Source organism: Acanthochromis polyacanthus, chromosome 14 (assembly GCF_021347895.1).
Source record: "Acanthochromis polyacanthus isolate Apoly-LR-REF ecotype Palm Island chromosome 14, KAUST_Apoly_ChrSc, whole genome shotgun sequence".
Lineage (NCBI taxonomy): Eukaryota > Metazoa > Chordata > Actinopteri > Pomacentridae > Acanthochromis > Acanthochromis polyacanthus.
The window spans coordinates 37,309,652-37,326,942 of record NC_067126.1 but is presented as its reverse complement, the minus strand read 5'-3'; the positions used below and the strand labels follow the sequence as shown (position 1 = coordinate 37,326,942).

General features: G+C 43.7%; 1 long non-coding RNA gene across 1 annotated transcript in view; it reads left to right on the top strand.

The window, feature by feature from the left end:
- The window catches only part of LOC110951940 (uncharacterized), an 80,928-nt gene that overhangs the window by 54,397 nt on the left and 9,240 nt on the right, over positions 1-17,291 (top strand). Inside the window, exons 2-3 of the long non-coding RNA XR_002595759.2 lie at positions 16,656-16,799; positions 16,987-17,073. This is a non-coding gene — a long non-coding RNA (uncharacterized LOC110951940). The remainder of the gene's footprint in view (positions 1-16,655; positions 16,800-16,986; positions 17,074-17,291) is intronic.

Below are 17,291 nucleotides of genomic sequence, written 5' to 3'. Positions count from 1 at the left end.
CTGTTTGTCTAGAATCACTCATCACTCCAGTCGGGCTTTGTGCTTTGAAAAATTCCCCCCTTTTATCAGTTGCTCAATCCTCCCTTTTTATTTTTACATATTAGGTTGAGTATGTGAAATTCCAAATTCCTGCCAATATTTGCCTTGCCCTTTTGGCTCTGTAACTCAATCCTCATCTTCCCGCAGCTTCTTCTTCTTCTTCTTCTTTCCCTACCAGTGCTGGAGGAGTCGTTGCTCCTGATTAGGGCCCTGTGTCAGTTTAACCATCCTTATCAGTGCATATTTTCATTATGCAGATGACTGAGGGCCAGCGGAGCATTGCACACTGGGCGATGGAGGATGCACACTGCTGCTGTGTACCACTCTGTTTGGCACCCTCACGAGCTCTCCACACATGCCACTCTCGCAGATACACACTTACTCGCTGCAGTCTGTCACATTTCTTCCTACAGAGCGCACATGCATGATGAGATCACACACCAGGCCCTGGGGCCAGTGTTTATTATGTATGAGTGGGTTTATCCTCTAGGTGCCTGGTGTCCAGGTTGGGGGAAACCAGAAAAACCGGGGTGAGGCTCAGCGTTTGTCAGTGGCGAACCGAGGGGTGGGCGGGGCCGGGAGCTCCAAAGAGTGGAAGAGGCCCGGTTCAGCCTTGGTTCATGTGCTCCGTGGGCTCCCAGGCTGGTGTGCGAGCTCTCAGCCTGGCTCTGCTTCAGACAAGCCACCCATGGAGGTCAGCTGTGCCGTCAGCGAAACACAGCAGAGAGGGGAGAAACTTGTTGAACAGCACACCTGTCCTTACCACTGAGTGGGGAGTCTGTCCCTCACAGCACACCTATGGATAACACGCAAGCCAGCATTTGATGATTAGCCGCTCTTTCTTCCCTCTTTCGTTTTTTCCCCTGCTTGTTCTAATACCTCTGTTTTAGTTTTTACACTCTTATTTTTAGTGGAAAAACAGGAGAGACAAGTTTGGAGAGAGGCAGGATATTGCAGCTCTCTAATAAAATGCCCGTCTCCATAGAGCAGACAGCTGAAGCCCTGGTTTGAGCTGGTCTTTGCTCCCCTGCTGGGTGTATTGATAAGCAGCACTGAACCCTGCGGTCAGTGTTTAATTGCATTATTTGGAGTCCTCTAGTCACCCTCCTCTTTCCTCCTTGATGGAAGGGGGGAACAAGTGTTTACTGATATAGAGAAGAAGGATCAAAAAGATATGAGGCAGGGAGAGCAGGCTAACATTCAGGAGTGCGATGTTGTGTGGATAAGTGAAAGCTACAAACGTAGTGCGTCGGTTTAATCTCGTAGCCATTGCAGTCATCTTATTACACCAGTGGGAAGGAAGGTGGAGGGCCAAAGCATAACGGGGGCCTAAGCCTCATTCAGGTCTGACTTCACCAAACCTCCCAGAAAATCTGTGGAAATCTATGACATCATTGTTCGAGCTAGCTTTTATCTTGTTGCGGCTTATCATGCCCACTGTTCCAGACATTCACACAGCACACACATGCACACGCCTACAGAGGAGACTTCCAGCAGAGTGGATTAAAACAGCCTGCACACTTTGACAGACCTCGGTGGGCCCCAGCGTCTGTTCTGAGCTCTGATAGGGGACCTTGTTGCTCCTCTAAAAAGTGACACATATAAAGCGGCAGCAACACCAGCAATTTGGCAGAGAAGATCAACAACCTTGGAATCAATCAGAATTCTAAAAATCACTGCCTAAGAGATGCTAAATGCCATTATTACATTTGCATGTGGGTCCATTGGGACTAGAAACCATCCTCACTGACTGAGAACGTTGTCTGGGTCCCATTGATAAACAGTGGGTGATGGGGCAAGACGGACAAAGACAAAAAAGAAGGTTTGAGCAACTTGCCATGGTTGAGCAGTGTTGTAAACCCTCTTTTCCCGTCACCTCTGTGCCCTTCCTCTCACATTGATGATGTGTTTTTGTGGTGGCATCTCACAAAGTCGCTTTGTCCACTCATCATGCCCTCCCACGCCCCGGACCTTTTAGCTTCACACACACACACACACACACACACACACACACACACACACACACACACACACACACACACACACACACACACACACACACACACACGCACACATGCACAAATGTGCGTCCACCCACACACACACATATAAGGGTCAGTGGGAACAGCATTCATTCAAGTGTAGCCAGCAGCACCTTCTTTCACCTGCCCAATCAGGAATGTGGGTGTGGAAGCTAAGGTATGATGCACACTCACACACGCAAACACACACACGCACAGCAATCCCGTTTTTGAAAAATACCTTTGGTGTTTTCAGCAGTTGCGTTTACCACACCTGCTCGAATTGTCAGATTGTGCGTTTGTGCGACAGCGTGGAAGAGCTCCTCATTATGGCGACCATTGTGTATGGGCTTCCTTTTGGAGGAGCTGGTGTGGAAAGCCTACTCACTGTGGCATAGAATAGAGTGGCCATCATGTTCATTGTACAGTCTCCAGCAACTTTGACGGCATAGTGTGCTCACATATGCACACGTTCACACTCAGAAAGCTGCAGATGACATGAAGCATATCCCCACTTCCTGGCACCCGACATTTCAAGGATATCGGGGCTAATTACATCATCATTATCTCAAGCTGCACGTGTTTGCATGTGTGTGTGTGTGTGTGTGCATACGTGCTCATATGACTGTGTGACTGCGTGTCTGTCAAGTTTTAATGAGGCTCCTCAGACAGGGCTCATTGAACCTTTGGTCCACCAATGAACGCCTCACAGTTCTGATGCAGGCCAGTGTGCGCCACCCCCCAAGAGCCACACAGGGACAAACACTGCTTATCAGATGGCAGAAACAGATGTACCGCTTTCTGATGGATCAACGACACAAAATGATGACCACTGATTCCAAATGGTCTTGAAAGTGTATATGTGCGGTTTTGTTTGCGCCCATCCAACTGTGCGCCCCTGTCGACCTTGGATACTGTGTGTGTGTGAGTCGGTTTGTACGTGTCTATTATGTGTGTGTGAGCTAGATAGAGAGTTGTGGGGTCAGCGCGGAGTTCAGTGTGTCAGAGGTCTCAGAGCCCCGGCTCTTTGATTCCACTCCCTTGCGGCTCGGAGAATTTCCTCTCCAGTTTCCCAGTGCTGAGCCCACGCTGGGCAAGGAGAGCCGCGCCAGGAAAATTTATGTTGATGTCAGCAATGAAAACACCACCATCCCTCCACCACGTCTCACAATATTTGTCAAACAGCGGTCTGTCCATTCTTTCTCTCTCTCCCTTCGTTCTCTTCTTTCTCCCAGAATATTTCCATTCTTGCTAATGTACATTTTCTGAAAACGTAAATCCGTGTTGGCGAGGGGTTTCACACTTTACATGGCTTGTTGTCTCTGCAGGGACTTTGGTAACACAGCTCTCTATTGGTCTCCTCAAGGGCTGAGCAAGTTTGAGGGTGTCTTTAAAGGTGTAATCCACACATATTTCCTTCCGAGAGACTCTGTATATGTATATGGAAAGCTAAAACAAAATCACAAAAGAATAACAAATGCAGCATTATGTCCTCCATAGTTTCATTCTCTCACTGGCTTCTACTGTAATCATCACTCCGGTACTCATTTGTCAAATGAATGAATATTGTGTATCAGAAAATCTACCTCCCTTGTGTTTTTATTCTCCAAGGATGGACCCGAGATGCCTGCAGGATCACATTGTCAGCACATTAGGTTAGCAATATTAGTCAATTAACTGTTGGTAAGCATTTCGACTCTGAGCAGGAAACTGTTCTAATTCAAGGACTCACTTCATCTTCCTTTAAGTTTCTGAAAACAGTTTGTGAATGAAACACTGTTCTGCAGCTGACTTTTACATTAAAACTTTACTTTATTGGTTTATTTAGTCGGGACAGTGCATATTAATGGACAGTACATACATGATGTAGTGTAAATATGCCGGAATTAGCATGCATGCTAAATTTCATCCGTAGTCCCTGTCAAAACAGTTCCTCAGTGATGCCCACGCACATTACTTTTTTGGAAATTTTCAGCTAATGACATCTACATTTCTATAGAACTGTAGCTTAATAATGACAACAGCGATTGAAAAAATAAAGTCTGCGCCGAAAGGAAAGCCAACGTACATGCGAAATGAGGAAACTGTGCAAAAAAAAACCCCTATGAATGTCATGTAAGTCCAGTCGTCTGTACACTAAATATTTAGCTAAATTTAGCTTAGGTTAAATGGATTTTTGTCAATACATCATGCTTGATACCTGTCAAAGTGCCACATCTTGGGCCAATCATACTACAGTGCAGTTATTGGTGTTTATATATGTTTGTGTACTATGCACTCCAAACTGGAAAACCTCCTGCACATGCTGCTGTTGAGGGTAATGAGGAGATGTAGACTAAACCTCAAGGGGTCTGTTATTTCATTTTCAGACCTCGTCTGTGCTTTCTATCATCTGTTGCTTTTACATCATATCATTGACTTAAGAGCTCATTTTTCTACTAGCTGCTGTATGGGATTCTGTACTGCTGGATGTTTGCTATGTTTGAGTGAATTTCCATGTGGCTGGCATGTGGAAAATTATTACTGCATTTGTGCTGAATGGTTTTATTGCACCCAAGCTGATAGCTTGTATTCATCATGCTGTGTCCTATAGATATTTATAGTGTGTTTGGCTTACATCTGTAGAGACAGTGTGGATCTGTCAATTGCAGAGTAAGAGGCAAACATGTTTCAGAAGGTGATTGAGATTTATGATCATATTCAGCCACTGTTTTCACAATATATCGATAGTATTGCAAAACATGTTGCAAAAAATGTACAAAACACACTTTATCCTTCACTTCTCTTAATGCGCTTGTATGGTTGTGTAGCTGGATGAGCGTGAAGGGTGTTTCTCTGCACCTTGTGTGCACCAGGCGATAGTATCCGGCAGGTGCTCCTGCCCATGCAGAGACAAATTTGTTGACATGACACACTCCTGAATGCGTTACAAACACCTTCTCTCTCTGGTGAATTGTGTGTCACTTTCTCAGGAAGAAAGGTAAGTCTTTTATCTTAGCTGAACTGTCAACTTAAAAATCCAGGCAGTCAAAGTGCAGCTTCCCCCTCTAACCTGAGCCATTTGACTGCTCATTCATGAGCATAGACTCACAAATGCACACGCATCTTTTGTCCAGTCATGTACGCTTTAAAAAAAAATCTTATTGCCAGGTGGTCAGTGATATCGCTGAGTGGTGATTCTAATGCTGAGACAGAAACTGACTTGTTAAAATTACACGTATTGCATCTAAAATTATACATCAACCCACACCTAACATATCTGAACTTAATGATAAGGCAATAGCCCGTCTCGCCAGATCAATAATTTCGGACACTGAACACCCTCTTTATCACATGTTCCAGCTCCTCCCCTCTGGACACAGATTTCGAGCACTAAGATGGCATTATGTCTGTTACAACAGAAGTTTTGTTCCATCAGCTATCGTCATCCTCAATAAGCCACTGTGCTGAACTTGAACTTTATTTCTGTGTGTCATATTGTGAATTGTGTCTTTGTATGTATGTTATGACGTTGTGACATGACAGCTTGTGAAAACAAATTTCCTTCGGGACAATAAAAGAGCTCTATCTCTATCTATCTATCTAGACTCACGTAGAAGACCAGCAACATGCAGTGATATGTGCAGTTGTTGGTGCATGAGTGCATGTTATTGGGTTATAACTAAAAGTCACAAAGCTGAATGAGATGTTGTCTGTGTCTCTGGGCTGTTGTTGTTGACCTTTCTGGTGCTGGCTGCTTCATGGGGGAAAAGCACTTTTTAACATCCAGAACTCAGCATCACGGAGAGAAAAAAAGCAGCTCAGTAAGAAAGAAGAAGAAGCAGGTGAGGGATGTGTGTTTTGGAATAAAATGTACAGGATGGATTCGGTCCAACAAGGCCCGTTTCCTGCTCCATCCCACCTCTGCTGCTGCTTTTACTCGCATAAACACATGTACCACAACTCTTGGTAGTCACTTACACCAGGCCAGATTTGGACCTTGGCCATGCCTTCAGGCAGCCCCAGTCCCTTGATTCCCAGCCTTGTCCCGCTGGCCGTCGACCCAGTCCCAGCCTCCCTCTGCTGGGAGGCAGGCGGAATGGCTTTAGCTATTATCTGGAGCTAAATCACCAGATTGCAATCCCATCGCTATTGCTGCTTCTGTACTGCTATTATTACTGATGGAATGTGGAATTATGTAGCATGCAAATTTCACCCACAAACACTGATTCAAATGGGTTCCAGCCTTGTTCCATCAGTGACTGCATTTCTGTTATTTTGCATTAGTACATGATTTGAATGTGAAGCTCCATCTTTCATGTTTCCTATCCATAATTCATGTCATTTGTGATCTTAAATCTATAATCTGCAATGTTTTTAATCTTTAGAGTAGCCCCTATATTTGTCCTGTATCTATTCAGGATTAAAATATTACTGCCTGTGCCCTTTAAAAAATGTGATTATTATTTTATCCATCATGAAACATAAATATGTCTCTTTGCAGGAAAAGCCGCTGGTTGCCGCTGGATGTAACCATGTGTGAAGATACAATTTATGAAAAGTCTCCTTGGCGGTAGACATAACAAGCGGGCATTCTAGTCACGTTTTTCCCTTCGCCTCCTGCATGGCATCTATCCATCATCTCATTGGTTGGCATGCCTGGCTCCTGCCATCATCACCATGGCAATGTGAGTGTCCTCCCAGTAGCCATCACCATGGCAATGGGAGTGTCCCCCAGCAACCATCCGCATGGGCCAAATGTAAGCCTCTTAACCAGGATCACCATGGCAATATGTGCCTGCCGAAACACCGGGCTGTGGTATGTCTGTGGGTATGTGTGTCGAAAAAAGAGGAGAAAAAAAAGATAACACTGATACGAGCTATATCGGAGATGGATTTTTTTCTCTCTCTGTTTCTCTCTATCATACACTCCTCCTCTGTCATTGTAGTTCTCTGGCTAAGTTTTCACATCTCACTGCATCAGCGTAGTGGGTGGGTGCCGTGATGTCGCCCCTGTCCTAAGTGGGGCCCGGCAGGAGGCTTAAATGGCACCGATGGAGCCTCAGTCCATCCTATCCTGCTGCTGAATACTCTGGGCCCCTCTGGGAGCTCACCAACCCTGTCTGCTTGGGACATCATCTAGTGTCAGTGTCCTGACACACAATAGTGAAAGCTGACAAAACGGCAGGGGGTGAATTTAGGAGGGGGGCCTGGTGGAGAGAGAAGCATGCCATTGCTCCAGCAAGGACATGTACATGACACACGCAGTGACACCCTCCAAAACAAACAGTATCTCTCACATACACACATATTTATACAGTGGACACACACACTCATGTGCAAAATGTGCTGTTGCACTTCTGTAAAGATATGCACGCACGCACGCACGCGCACACACACACACACACACATACACACACACACACACACACACACACACACATACACACACACACACACACACACACACGCATACGTAGGCACATTAACACACACACACACAGAGTTAATTGTGCATATTCATGAGCATACATACAGGGTGTTCCGTTTCGCAAGGCTGACTTTTATTGTTTCCCTGGTGTGTACAGTGTATGTGTGCACACTGACGCACATGGGCATGTTTATATGAAAGTGCATGTGCATGTGTGAAAGCGTGTCTCCGTATGTGTGTGTGTGTGCATTTAGCTAAAGAGCCTGGTGGGTACCAAGAAGCATAGCTTTAAGGTATGATATGTTAATAAAATGTGTCAAGATGTCTGGAACCCTTTCTCTCTTTATAAACAAACTTACAGCCTGAGCGCTGCTAATTAGCAAGCCCATCTGTTCAGTTTAGCAAAGTTGTTGAGATTTACCAGGGAAACTGTAAAAAGACAAGCTCACTTCAACACGGCAGATGACAAGTGTTAAAAATCCCAAATTCAATTCCCCAGCCTGCAGTCTCTTGTTGAGTGTCTTATTCAATTACTTGTCTATTGATATATTTATTTATTTATTTACTTGCAAATGAATGAAAAGAGCCTTTCAGCTTGCTTTTTTTCTTATATCAAAACGGCCGCACTGGCACGCTCACGCACCAGCAGGACTGTAGTGTTTGCTGAGACGCAGCATATGAATATACAGGGTAACACTGACCAAACAGCATCATCCAAAGCTGTGGCAATTTGCTGGGAGAACATTAATTGCTGTGGCTGGGGCCCAGGTTTTGCATGCTAAGCACTCTGCAGCTAAGTCTAATATGTGTGTTTATGAGTGAAGGAGTTTGAATTTGCTTGTGTGTGTAGGTGTGTAGGTGTGTGTAGGTGTGTGTGTGTGTGTGCTAGTGTCGGGTGGAAGGGGGTGGCACAGGGGGTCCATCTGCTCTCTTCTGCTCCTCTGCACTGATATAAGATTACGTTAATCTGGGTACTTGTCAGGACAGGTTAGTGAAAGCAGACGACTGGGTGGGACTCATGCTAAACAGGTTGGCTAGAAAACGGCTGTTTTTGCCCTCAGACTCTGCAGTGTGGGTTTTGGCACAAGGCGGTGGATGGTGAGCAGGCAGTCCCATAACTGCAGTGGATTTTCTGCACTTCAGCTTTACAAATATTGCCGTAGCCTCCAGAAAAGTATCCTTTGCAGCCTAAAGACACATTTGCGCAGCCTAAGTTGTTCAGGTGATGAAGGAAAGTCAAAGAATTTTTTGCAAAAACTGTTTACTCAATTGTAATCACTTTGTTATTTATTCATATCTTGGTGGTCCATGTGTTGCTGAAATAGCCGAGAGTTCTCTTCTTCTCACATGCCCACAATCGCCGTGTTTTTCTGTGCATGTATGTCAGACATACCAGGGTCAGTCCTGTAGAAATCAGGTCCTTAGTTTCTGTTCCTGTGTCCTCCCTTGCATCACCTATGTTGTATTTACCCCTCTTCCCACCTCCTCAAACATTTTATTCAATTTAAATAGCCCTCCTAAATCCCATCCTGCATCCTGTGCGCTTCTGATGTTGTTTTCTCTGAAAGCACTTTAAGGCCATAATGTTTTTGTAACTTGTTATGCTAATTAGAGTGGCCCTCTTGGACTGTGTTACACAGAGAAGGATTTATTGCCCGTTTGCTTGGAGGGGAAGAAAAGAAAAAGAAGTTAGAGTAATTAATCCCGTTAACCAAGGATAATTGGGCAAAAAATAGCCCTGCCACTGGCACTGACTGGGAGGAGTTGTAGTTAACCCTGTTTCCTGTGTTTTATTTCAAACTTAATGTTTCCTCTTGTTTAAACTTCCTCCCAGGATTCCTGCTAATCCGCTTGCCTGTACCCCATTGGTGGATGGAAGCAGCATTGGGGGTCAGAGAGAGGAGGCGCCTCAATTCAATCAAACACCAGTAGGATCTGGCCTCCTGTCCACTTTACCCACAGTCAGGGTTTAGTTCGGTCAGAGCAAATTAGGGAAAAGACGATTCCAGCATCTGATTTGTTTCTTGTAATCTTCTTGCGTATGTCTAAAATTCTAGATTGTGTCAAACAAATATGTGAGACAATGTGGATGTTTGCCATTTGTATGCAAATGTGTTTCAGCTTGTTTCTAAGAATTATTTGGATTCAGCTCAGTAGAAGAATGGATTTTGTGGTTACATTTCTAAGCAATTCCTTTATTCAGTGTGTCTGAATAAAATCTCTTATTTTTGTAAGCAGCGTATGTTCAGAAATGCATTACATTCACTAACAGACTGTGAATAGCTAAATTCGCCTGTTTTATGACCTTATTAACTGTGGTTAAGTTTTGTCTTTCACCTAACTGTTTTGCATTAACATGTTTTTATAGGAACAAACATTTTCCAGTTTTTACAGTGGAATTCCCATGCACATAGCCTTTTATGATCAGCTGCAATAACAGGCAGTGCTAACTCGTTCCATACCCACAATCCTCTCCCTCAGGAGAAACACTCATCTGTTTTTGTCAGTACCATGCCGGGGCTGTAACCGGAATAGGCAGATCCTAATTTCATCCACTTTCAAGGAATTTACAGGCTTAAACAAGACCTCCTTGAAGACGTATTTGTGTTAGAATAGAAAAAAAAAGAGGAAAAATATAGAGGAAAAAGTGTTTCTGTTCTCGAGAATGGTTTCATCAGCGTATCAGAGCTCTGTTATGTTATTCAGAGAATGCTGGAAGATAAGAACCTATACCGAAACATAACCGGTGTTTTTTTTTCTTGAAATCAAATTTTATTGTAAATACTAAAATATTTTATTTGTTTTTTAGAGAAAACATTTACTGTTTTTATGATTCTCATTACTGCTTTCTTTATGAGTTTGTACTGAAACCTTCTTAACGCCGTGTCGACACAAAAGGCAGCAAACAATTTTTGCTGCATAAATTTGAGAATTCAGCATTTCTGCGGCTGTTGTTTCTAATTGCTGTTTTGATTGTTTTCAAGTTCAGTTATTAGCCACATTAGGTCAGATTAAGGACAAGCATGCCGAGACGAAGCCAGGTAATTAAGGGAGGATATGGAAGCCCTGTCCGGCTACACTTGACTTCATTAATACTGCTACCTTAAATCAACCGTCACAATGCTAGCAGGAAGGCTATGTTTTTCTCAATGTGAACTTGTAGTCCTGCCTCCCACACTTCACGATAGGCTGTTTAGCATCCACAGTATGGCTATTGTCACTGTCAGCCACAAGATAGGAGGCAAGGGCATGGCGGAGGAGAGGCTACCAGCGAGAGAAGTTTGTCAGGGGGAGAGCACTTGACATACCCTCTCGCAAGCAAGACCCCCTCATTAATTACACCTTAAAGATAATTATTTTCTTGATTTGTTTGCTCTCCCTGGCCGCATTTCCCATTGTGCCGCCTGAATCCTGGCTCCTTTTGTTTACTTATTTATCTGCTTTTCTGTTTACCCCTCCTCCCTGCTTGCACCATATGGTTGCAGATCAAATAATGTCAAACATTTTGCCCTTGCAAGTTTTTGCAATTTGCAGTTTCCAAATGTGAGACCTGTTGAAAGCAGGAGTGATAATGGACATGCTCTACCCCCCGTCGCTTTTGTCCCACCATATCTCCCTTCAATTAATGCTACAGCGGGAGTTTCATGTAATAACACTTGCACTTCTGAGCTGTCCGCATGAGAGAGGGAGAGGAGAGCGAGACGGGAGAACAGAGGAGGGAACAGAGGGATGAGGCTGGGAAAGAGAAGAATAAGAAGAAGAGGGGGAGAGGGAAACAATTAAAACCGGGCTGAGATGCCTCGACTGGCCTGTGTTGTGTGGCCACGTGAATGTTGCATGTCAGCTTAAATGGAGCAGAGAGGGAACGAGTGTGATGGCGGTTGGTAGAGAGCATGCTAAGCTTGTCTATCATTGTTGCTGAGCGCAATCAAACTGGTGCCAGCAGGATGGAGGATGCGTTGACAGCTGTAATTACCCATCGCCATAGTGATCACTTTTGGCCTGCTGTGGATGGCCGATGGAGGCCCCTCCTCCAGTCAGCCTTTAATCAGATTGGGCTGTCAGTTGTCTGGTAGACATGGGTGGCCTGGGCACTCTGTATGGGCACCGTCTCAGGTCCCTAAGTGTTTTTAATTAGGTATGGAGCCTAAAAATACGGCATATACCTCACTATAGAATGCTCTGGGAGCCACAGCCCACTTGATTGTGTTTGCAGAACAGGAGCACGGGTGGACTTCTTTTATGTGCGGTCATTTATAGGACGTATTACAGCTCGCAGGATGTGTCTTTGTTGTTATCTATAGCACCCAATTGAGTCTTCGTGAAATAGCAAACATATTCATTGTCTCCACGCTGCCATGTTTGTTTTTGTCTGTGCAGTGAGAGCAGTGCGGTTTTATTCAAATGTGTCTATTACTGCACTGCTTTGCTTCAAAAGCGGTTCATATTACAGAGGCCCTCTGCAATATCTATGAAAACGCTTTTTCTGTTTCGTGGTCGAGTAAATATCAAGTCCACGCCATGCTTCTTCTTGCATACACCGAGACTGTACATGAGTTTAATTTGATGCTGTGGGGGCAGTCCGTAATGGTGCAGAGCTTAAGGTAACGGAGAATGCCAGGTACAGTGTGATAATGTCAGTGTGATAATTAGTGCAGAGAGGCTTAAACCAGCAGCCCACAGGGAGACAGCCCCTGGTGTGGAGAGATGGCACGCAGCTGGATCATACTTAATTAAGTAATTGAATATCATTTTGCCAGTTAGCTGGAAATTAGCTGGAAATTAAAACACGGACAAACACGACACTGAATGAACATCATAAAATTAATTTGAGAGAATTCCCTTTTTCTTGCAAAAGCTAATGGTCTGATGATGGGGGTTGATTTTCATTCCATTGTGACTAATTAATGTTTTTCACTATTTGATGCTCATTTTTTCACAGAGGCCACACTGCAGACGGTAAAAGACATCACCGTTTTTCCTGTCTTTACCTGCCTGTATTCACACCTCTACATTTTTTATTTATTTTTTGGCTTCTCACCGTTTCCACAAGTGATTTGCATGAGTGTGTATGGGTGTGTGTGTGTATGTGTGTGCACGTGGGTGCTGTAAATATGACTTTCATTAGTCCCATATGAGATAGCCAGAGTGGGATTCTCGCTGTGAGGAGGGAGGAATATGGCTTAAGAAGGTACAAAAATATCTCTGGATGTAATAAAAAAGGAGGTCAAGCTCATCCTGGGTGACACTGGGACCCAGATTAAGTTCCACTGATTTGAGAGTATTTATCCAAAATTGGACATTTTGTTCCACCCGTGCTACCCTCATTTTAGAGGTTTTTCCTTTCATATAATTATATGTAATGCGACTCTTAAAGGTCAGTAGACATAGCTGTTGTTGAGGCTTTTTCATAATACTGCTCAGCTTGTATCTTGTGGGAAATCTTGAATAAAAACTTTGCAGACACACACAGACATCGAGGGATTGACATCTGTTTATTTGCTGAAATCAGCTTTTTATTTAGGTGACTTTCACTTTTTTTTAAATTTATTTAGGCATTTAAAAACCTCTCAGTGGTCACAGATAACTAAAGAAAAGCTGATATATTCATTACATGACATATGAATCCATGGTGATGCATATTTTTCAGCATATTTCTATTTGACTTTGACTCTGTATTGCATTACATGAATTAAAATAAAAACAGATAAAATTCTGGATACTGATAGGCTCCAAATGATATATAACGTTATTCTGTCATACTTCATGACTTTGCTGTATTTTAAGGGAACTGATGATGAACATGTTTCAGAACTTCTCATCTGTGGCACGTTTGTATATTCTAGCTTCTTTTTGTGATATGTGTTTTAGAATTTAAACCAACACTATTTTCAGCACAATTTTTGATGATATACTGTCACTTTTTGAATGACTTTTTGGCAAACAAAATGAAGACATAGTAGTTTGTACAAAGCCGATAAAACATATCTCTTTTTATTTTCTGCAATATTCCAAATCTGGTTTCCAGCTCGAGGCAGTGGGATGGGGTACCTCTTCAGCACTTTTCCTCATATTAAGTTTTAAGAGGTCAGGGGAAACAAATAATAGACAAGTATTGGTATTATTTATCTACAAGGAGAGGTGGACTCAATGTGCGAGTCTAATGGGGAAGAAAAATAAAAAAAACTGAAAAAACTAGGACGACCAGATGCCGTTTATGTGATCTTTAAAATACCAGCACACTTATAACATGGCACAAATGGTATATGTTATGTGTACCATCGCCAAAATGTCACTATAAATGCCCAAATTCAACACTGTATGTGACATTTTAAAACTTCTCAGTGATCACAGATAGTTAAAGAAAAGCTCATTCGTTGCATGTTCTATAAATGTTTGGTGATGCATATTTTTTGCAGTCCTTGCACATGAGTTGCTGCTGTACTTTTGTAAAATGTAACCAAAAGCCAAAGTCAGTGAGTTTGTTTCAATACATGACGTTGCAATCTTAGATCCAAGCAATCTGTAGTGTGCGCCGACTTCCCCCCTCACACATCGCAGCAGAGCAACTTATACCCTGTATACCACAGCGGCAGATTTAGTCATCTTAATATAGGGATCAGCGTGAGGCATCAGAAACCGCAGGAGGAAGCCACTCTCTACTATATCCTGTTTGTTGTGCTGCTGCCACCCCAGTTGCTCTCCATGCAGTAATAAACAAATAAAGTGGGAGAAATTAATCCCTCTGGAGCCATTGTGGGCATTTCACGTCACCCGCCCCTGTACTCCCCAGCTGCTTCTGCGTGCACGTGCGTGCGAGAGCTCATAAATTTGAGGGTGTGTGTCTATGCAGCGGCCTGCGAGTGCTGCAAGGCCCGTACAGTGATGAGATGCTGATACAGAGATGCATTAACAATAGCAATAAAAAGAAAAGACGTCATGTGATGTGAGAAGCATCTTGGGAATGTGTTCATGTACTGTATGCTTTGTTATATCATTATATATCATAAAGACCTAGATATAACTGCATCATTTATAAAATGCATTATTCTCCCAGTGGAATAAAAATAGAGATACATATGTGTGATTGGCTCCAAATTCAATGTATTGATTCATTAAACAGCACGCTCAGACAAATCTGTGCCTTTAATGGCAAAAATGTATTCATACTGCCGTGCATGCATGTTTTCTGTCTGTAAATACAAAAATAAATACACGTCCTAGGCATTCAAAGTACAAATTAGCTGAATAGCAAACCGTGTGTTTCCTAATGGCTGTCAGCAAAAGTGGACCACAGTGAAAATTTCCTGCCTCAGATCTTAACACACCCCCACATATGAGTTTAGTATGTGTGGGTCAGCGCAGCAAAGAGGCTTATGGCTTGTTGTTTCCTAATTAAGAATGTAAAAAGGGGATTAGGCTTCAAACAGTACAGTTTGTGTGGTTTTCTTCTTGCCGCAGCAGTCAAGGTATGGGTTATCTCTGACGCTGGCATTAGCCATTATCGTTCTTTGTTATTTTTCTTAAAGCTCTTCTTGTCTTTCTCGCTGTCTTCGTCTTTCCTTCTCTCTCACATCCCCTTGTTTTGAACCCCCCTTCTCTCCTTTCCCTAGTGGCCAAAGTAGCACAAAACGTACCACTGGAGCAGCCACCCTCCCTCCCCTCAGCCCCAAACCCCCTCTTTCTGTTTCTCTGAAATAAGCAGTATTCTCTGGCCCTGTTTGATCCTTTGACTATGCAGGGGCTTCATGTCTGGCCAGTGTTTTTGGATCAGCAGGTAGTCGCAGGCTAGCTGTTAAAGGGGTCATCATTCTTCCCTCTCCCTGCTCCTCACACACAGATGGGGACCTGCTGAACTCTGCCAAAGGTCAGAGCTAAATTACATATTTTATGAATTCTTGCTTTAGTTGAGTTTTTTTTTTTTTTTTTGAGAGGAGATGCAGAATAATGAAACGCTGCCGGGAAACAATTATCTGACGTTTCCATTAATCACACTGATGGCATCGGTTCATTGTCTCAGTTCTAATTTAGAAATTTTTGAGATGTTTCTGCAAATTTCCAGCCTCTTAGCTCTTATTTCATGCTCATAAGAAATTGAATTATCTTCTTTCTTTCTTATTTTTTCTCCCTTTCTGCGAATTTTGCCTTTCCTCCATCCCGTGTGAGTTGAAAGGGCTGTCTGAAATGTGTGATGTTTAGAGAGGAGACATTTTGGCTGGCATCCAGCTCATTGTACACCAGTCTGGACCGGGCTGCCATGGCAGCTTTAACTCGCTGTACAGCAGACAGATGACAACTGCCGGCACGCCATTCAAGACCTCAGAAACAACATCTCCCCACCATGTCCGATGCATTAGGAATGGAAATCAGTGTTTCTGTTGGTTTCACTGCCCGTTTCCTTTATTCTAAACGGATGGATTTGCCTTTGCTTGTTTCCATGCGTGCTGAATTGGGGCAGAATTGTCTTTCAATTTTGTTTAGCAGCCGGTTTGGTTCTACAGCAGTGATGCTTTGAGAGTGTGTCCATGAGCATATGTGCATGTACACCTGGATCTGTGCACGTGTCTATATATATATATATGTGTGTGTGTGTGTGTGTGTGTGTGTTAGAATGTGTGTACATAAGTTGAGTTAGGCAGAGGTAATGGTTTGGTGTGTTTGGATAATTCAGTTGCCATCAGACTGCAGCATCTGCCATCAGATGTCTTCTCACCGGGGATCCCGAATGGTGCTAGAGATGCGAGTATATCTGCTTTCACACTGCTGAACATGACATTTGAACGTGCATGTACACGCAAAGAGAGAGAGGGAAAAAAAAGGGAAAAACCCGTGTGTGCACGCACATACACAAACATGCACACACACTTCACAGAGGCTGTGTGAGAGCCAGAATGCAGAGCCTGAGGGCTGTTGTGTCTCTGATGTTTGTATTGTTTACTCTGTTGTCCCAGTGCATGTAGGAGATTGTTGCGCACTTAGGCCTCACTCCAGCCTTGTATTATTTACTATGACTGGTGCGGACAGCAGGTTACTGTCCAGGAGAGCTGAAAGGCCAAGAAAAGAGAGGGGGGAATAAAGGAGGCTAAGATCGAAGGAGACAGAAAGAGATCATTGACTATATCTTTTCCCCCTATATTTGTTCACATACTGCTTCTCTCTCCTTTTCGGTTCGTCTTTGATCCCAGCTCCTCAAACCTCTGCCCCATGGGTCACCAGCTGACAGACAGCGAGAGGAGGGTGCCGCCTCTCTTCTTATCCACTCTTCTCTCACTTTTTGCCTTTTGGGGAACACACTGCTTTGCAACCAGGGAATCATTTGGGAACCCCAGGTAAGTGAACCGAAGCCACACAGATGTTAATCTCCCCTCGGCCCCCCTCAGACTCGCACCGCACTCCTCCACCTCCTTCTAGGTCTCTTACCCCCCCTGTTTTTTCCACCCATCTTGCCCTAAGTCTCTGAAATCTCATTGAAGACAGCAAAGTGCCTCTTGATTGAGTTTTTTCTTTTTTTAATAGAGGAGACGAAGGACCAGTTGGCAGAGATTGGAGAGGGGATGTATCTCGCGGCTTTGGGTAAGGGCCTCACTTTGGCCATGCAGGCAGGTGAGCTCCTCATCTCACTCTTCTCCTCACCTCGCTCTCCACTTCCTTCTCCTCCAACAATCCGGTTATCTGTGTCTATTACAGAAGGGTGGATAAATCCTCGCACTTCCAGACATGTCGTAGGGGCCCTATCAGCTGGGGACAGGACCTTGAGCCCTGATGAGAAAACTGGTGCAGGGAAATTGAATTAGCCATTGTGTCTGGGTCTTCATTGATTG